This window comes from Vulpes lagopus, chromosome 7, assembly GCF_018345385.1.
Source record: "Vulpes lagopus strain Blue_001 chromosome 7, ASM1834538v1, whole genome shotgun sequence".
NCBI classification, from domain to species: Eukaryota; Metazoa; Chordata; class Mammalia; order Carnivora; family Canidae; genus Vulpes; species Vulpes lagopus.
The window spans coordinates 46,500,974-46,506,714 of record NC_054830.1 but is presented as its reverse complement, the minus strand read 5'-3'; the positions used below and the strand labels follow the sequence as shown (position 1 = coordinate 46,506,714).

General features: G+C 37.4%; 1 pseudogene; it reads left to right on the top strand.

Moving 5' to 3' along the window:
* The first annotated feature begins 1,285 nt into the window (after window positions 1-1,285).
* LOC121495140 lies at window positions 1,286-1,526 on the top strand (annotated as a pseudogene).
* Window positions 1,527-5,741: the final 4,215 nt, after the last annotated feature.

Sequence of the window (5,741 nt, the reverse complement as noted above, 5' to 3'; positions counted from 1 at the left end):
CTTATTAAGGTCACCTGTCCAACAAACTTAGTTCCAGCTGCATTCTTAAATCCCCTTTAAAATATAAAGTATTTGGATTCAGGGAATTGGATATGGACATTTTGAGGGGCCATATTCTGACTACCACAGTAACATGCATTTCCCTTGTAGGTTTGTTTTAAGAATTAAATGGTATAAACCATGCAAAGTACTTTGCACATAATGTGTACACTATAAATTGCAACTATTATTATTAAGTCAGAGCGAAATAAAGATGTAAAAGTCAAATCAGTTTTTTTACCTTCCTTATGCAACCTGTGGATTAGGGCCTTGAGATCCAGAGAGAAGTGTGTAGAGTTAGCACCTCTTCTGCATCCCACTTGACAATCGACCCCATTCCCAGGCAGTCACCATCCTCATACTGCTCTCTCTCCAGTACCCAGATTCTTGGTGTGGCTCTTACTTGGGTCTGTTCAAACTCTCGGCATGCAGATTCCAGATACTCCTTGGACCTTCACAAAGCAAGCCTGTATTAATCCCATATACTCTAATAAATTATTAAACCAACTGTTTGAGGAGGTTGATTGCTTAGACACCTGGGCATGTAAATTATTACCTTCTAACAAAAACTCTAAAGCTCTAAATCTATTTATCCTAAACTCAGCTATTAAATTCCCATCTCCATATTTGTCATAATATTATACCTCTATTATCACTGAAAGATTTTTTAAATCAATCCATTCATTTCAATCAAAATTTTTAAGAGAAAATTTTATATCCCCTCTTAGAAAAAAGAGAAAAGCTAATATAGTTTTCCATAAATAGAAAGTAACCAAAAAAGATAAACATAAGAAAACAAAAACAATGTCATTCAAATCCAGGTGGTTATTGTTTCTTGACAAGACTGAGCTAAAGGGAGATTAGAATGGTATTAAAAGCCCACAAACCTGGGCAACCTGGGTGGCTCAGCGGTTTAGTGCCGCCTGCAGCCTGGGGTGTGATCCTGGAGACCCGGGATGGAGTCCCACATGGGGCTCCCTGCATGGAGCCTGCTTCTCCCTCTGCCTGTGTCTCTGCCTCTCCCTGTGTCTCTCATGAATAAATAAAATCTTTTAAAAAAAGCCCACAAAACCCAAATATTCCTTGACATAGAATAAGTAAATCGTGGTACAGTCAATGGAATATGAGATCAAACTCTATAAATCACAAAGAATGTACAAACTCAAAATGGTGAGCATGAAGATGGTGGCTGGAGGGTATTTGAAAATAGTATTACAATGCTCCAGGGGCCAACACACTGGGGTTAATGCAAGATGATACATTATATGAGAATGATGATATGAAAGAGGCCCTGAGAAGGCTTTCTGAGAACATTTATATTTCATATTAAGAGAGCACTGGACCTGGCCAAGACACAGCAGATCTCGCCTAAAGAACTGTGGACAAAATATGAGATGGATACATTCTACATTCTACCTGAACTGTGTCTGAAAGAGATTATTTGGGAATGAAAAGAGAGAAAAGAATGGGCAAAGAAATCATCATAGAGTTGAAATCTATAGTTGCAGCTGCTCTCAAATATTTTTCAGAAGTTGTGTAAACCTGTGGTTTACTGTGGTGCAGTTGGTAAAGTGTTGGACTCTTGGTTTCAGCTCAGGCCCTGATTTCAGGGTCATGGGGTCGATCCCACCAAAAGGGCTCTGCGCTCAACTCAGAGTCTGCTTGAGACTCATTCTCCCAATTGCTCTGCCCCTCCTCCTGCTCTTTCTCTCTAAAATACATTTAAGGTCATAATTTTCTTGAGGTGTGTTATATGTCAAAGAAATATTTGCTTCAAAAAAAAATCCTCTTTGCAAATACACCCTAGCAACAACCTGAGTCTTTCTCCTAGTTGTAATCTAAAGGTTCACTTCCACACCTTAGGAAATGCTGTCTCGAGCCAGAGAACTAATGATATTAAATATGCATAATAGACCAGCAGAGGGTCCCTATCTGTTGGAAGACCATTTCCCCAAGGCTGAGTTGGTGACATTCTCTTACACTTTCAGAGGACCACAGCGCTTACTTGGATCACAACATCTATCTCACTGTATTGAACATGATTATTTCCTAGCCTGCCTCCACCAGCCTCACTTCCTTGAGTACACGAACTGAATCTTTAACGGCAGGACCTTAGCGCCAAACAGTGTGCCTGGCAGATAAGGATGCTCCATAACTATCTGTGGAATGAATGAATGGATGAGGAATATGAATTCATCCTACAGACATAAACTGTATTGAGCTCACAGAAAAGAGAGAATAAGAACATGCATCTAGCAATGGGGAGCAATTGCACATAAATCCTAACACTAGCATATTTACAAGTTGGAAGAGAAAGGAGAACTGGGCTACTAATAATCAGCCTGAAACCCATTGGAGGACAGCTGCTATTACTTTGGTTTAAAAGAGCCTTGAGTGGAACTATACAGAGTCTGATACTTTTTACTATTTAAAGGGCCCAAGGTGGTACTAGAGCTATAATATCAGTAATGAAAGCAAATGTGTGAGCTGCTTGGACCTATTAAAGATAAGTTATTTCAGGTGCATTCAGAATAAGCACACATGGAGAGGTAAAGCCATTTCTTTTTTATTCTTGCGGAGGATGAGTCAGAGAAATAAGGATTTCTGAATTCTCCAGATAAAGCTCCAAATGTCTTTCAGCCACTAATTTACAAGGTTTTTGTATGGGCAGAACGGATAGTTTGTGTACATACATGTGGCGGTATTTAGTATGATCTAATGTAACAAAAGCCCCAACATCCTTAGCAAAGCACCAGGTGTCCACTAGACATTCAATAAATGAAATGGATTCTATCAAGCGCCGCCACTATCTGTGTGCCGTTAAAACATGAAAGAGAAAAGAAATAGAGAAAGAGAGAAAGGGAGTGTGTAGTGGGGGGGAGGAAGGGAAGAAGAGCATGCAAGAAAGAGAAGACAGAAGAGAGACAGAGACAGGGAGGTAGAAGGGTAAAGGCAGAGGAAAGGAGAGAGAAGAAAAAAAGAAAATGAGGAAAAGAGAGAGAAAATAAGAAGCAAAGTGAGCATCAGAAAGACAGTAGATCTAACAAAACATTTTGGAGGTTTTACAAAAGTGAAAATAAAAATTAACCAAGAAAGTGAATTCTAAATGTATTCAGTAATAAGAGATGGTGTTATTAGATTAAAGCTAATGATGCTAACACAGATCGAAAAGGGAAGGACAAATGATGATGGGACATAATTATTTTATTGTCCAGTGCTATGGAAATTTCTGCTTAGATGTTCAGATCTCTGAAATGATCTTCTATAGCAAGAATCGAAGCAGGGAGTAGACTGTGGAGAAATGCACCAGACTGGAAAGTCATCATCAATGAAGAAAGTTCATTCAACATCCTGTTCTTCAGATTTGGGAAAATACAAAATCAAAAGAAAGGTTATTCATACCAAAAGACAAGCAAGAATGCCCATGTGTCTATATTCCATCAGAGGGATGATATAAAACTATTGTCCAGGCTATCAGAAATGATGTCATAATTCATAATTCTTGGTATTCAATCATTGTAGACAGCCTGCTGTTAACTTCTGAAAGGAACTTTCTAACTCTTATGTATCATTTCACACTATAGTTGGGTATATAGGATAAAGGCACCAAAGTGACTAAATAAATGAGCTCGATGATATATGGTTTATCTCTCAGTGGTAGATTGTATTACTATTTGCTCAAAATTCTCTCTTTAGCATGTACCTCCCTAAGGGTGACTTATATGTTCCTACTCTGCTGAATCAAGATGTTTCATTTTGTTTAATTGGAAGAAGGCAGAAGTGACATCTGTCTTTCCTAAGTAGAAGCTCTAGAGCGAAGACATGAGTGCCATGTTTCTTTTCCCACTGACACAATAATCAAAATGCTCTGAGAGAGGTTGCTCCATCAACCCAGGCCCTAAAGTGAACACAACATGAAACAGAGCCACAGCTGACCCATAAAGAACATATAGTGTCCTTTGATTTGATGTCCTTTGATTTTATAAGCCTTTGAGATTAGTTGGTATCAGAAAATAATTTATTGTGTCCTGATTGATATAATACCAAAATAAGAGAAACAAAAATAAAGGCCAGATATATAAATGCATTAATTTGTCCAACTAATAGCTATCAGACACATTCTATGTGCAGTCTTGTGCTAAGCTCTGAGGATAAAATTATGGACAAGACAAGGACTCTATCTTCAAGGACAAACAGACTAGAGTTCTAGCATCTCACGAGTAAGGAAGCAAAATGGGCTTGAGAATTCTGGAGAAGAATTGCATAGAGAGATTCCATCTTCAGCAAGACATTATCAGAGAGGAAATGTTCCTAATAGCATCACTCAGAGGCAGAACTAAAAGGGAGACTTTGTATAGGGAAATAATGGGAGTTTAGAAATAACTAGTTAGGTCAGGGGAAAGAAAACCTTGGGTGGCTCAGTGGGGAGTCTGCTTCTTCCTCTGCCCCTCCTCCACTTGTGCTCTCTCTCTCTCTTAAATGAATAAAAATATTTAAAAAAGAAAAAAAAAACTTTGTAAACAAACTGTGGCATATAGAGGCAATGGGAAATTAATAGATTTTTATTAAACATAATGTAAGAATCTTCAGGTGCCTGTGAAAAAAATAAACAGAAATAACTGGACTAGGGATGAAAGCCACTTTTTTTGTCTTAGGGTTTGATCAGGATTTTTGGTGTCATTAAAGTCAAAATGTCACCCTGTCAAAATTATGTATTGAAGCCAATAATTTCAATCTCATATTTCATAACCACTGACAATTTGTGCCTTATGAAATGAACGTCAGAGCACCCTGCCTACCATGAATACAGAGTGTTTATTCAGTGATAGCCAAAAAAGATCATATAGAAATTTAAAAAGATAGTAACTAATGTCTACAAAAGACCTAGAAACTACACATTGTTAAAAACTTAATCTTTTAATTGATCAGTTCTGCAAGCTAAAACCTGAGACTCGGATCAGAATGACAAGTTAGGATATGGTACAGGTTTGTTTGTTTCTTTTTTTAAAAAATCATGGCTGGAAGAGACAATGCTAAGTGTTCATTAAACTTCATTTCATTTTCCTTTTTCTGGGTGCAGTGGAACACTTTTCAGCTTCCCCTGCAGTTAGGTTTAAAGTCCTGTGATTAAGGTATATTTACTGGGAGCATGCCAGTATGTCTTTTTTAGTTTACTTGTTTGCTTTTGTTTGCTTCCAGATCTACGGAGGAATCTATTCTCTTGGCCAGGAATTCCCCAGACCTACTATTTATTAGCATTATAACTTTCAAAAACTTCAAAGAAGGCCTGGATTAACAAAGGTATAAGGGTGTCAGGAGTTCTCAGCACGTTTAGAAGAACCAAATGAAAAAAGACATCCAAGCAAATGAAAAGCAAATACCTTTAGAGGAGCAATAGACACCAATCAAAAGAGTAAGGTCATTTTAATTCTAAATATCTAAGAGTATGGTCTAATTCAAAATTTATGTAACTTTATACTCAAGAAATAGAGAAGCAGCTTAATTTTAATTTTAATATAGTTATATTTCTAAGCTATAGTCACTTGAAAAAGAAAATATGCTTGAGGATTCCTGAATCTTAGAACTACAACAAGTATTTATTGAACTTGAAAGATATTACATGGTTCACCTGTTCATCTTCAGAACAGCACTAGCTGATGTGCATGTATTCCTGGCATTCCTTATTTACTTAAAAGGAAATG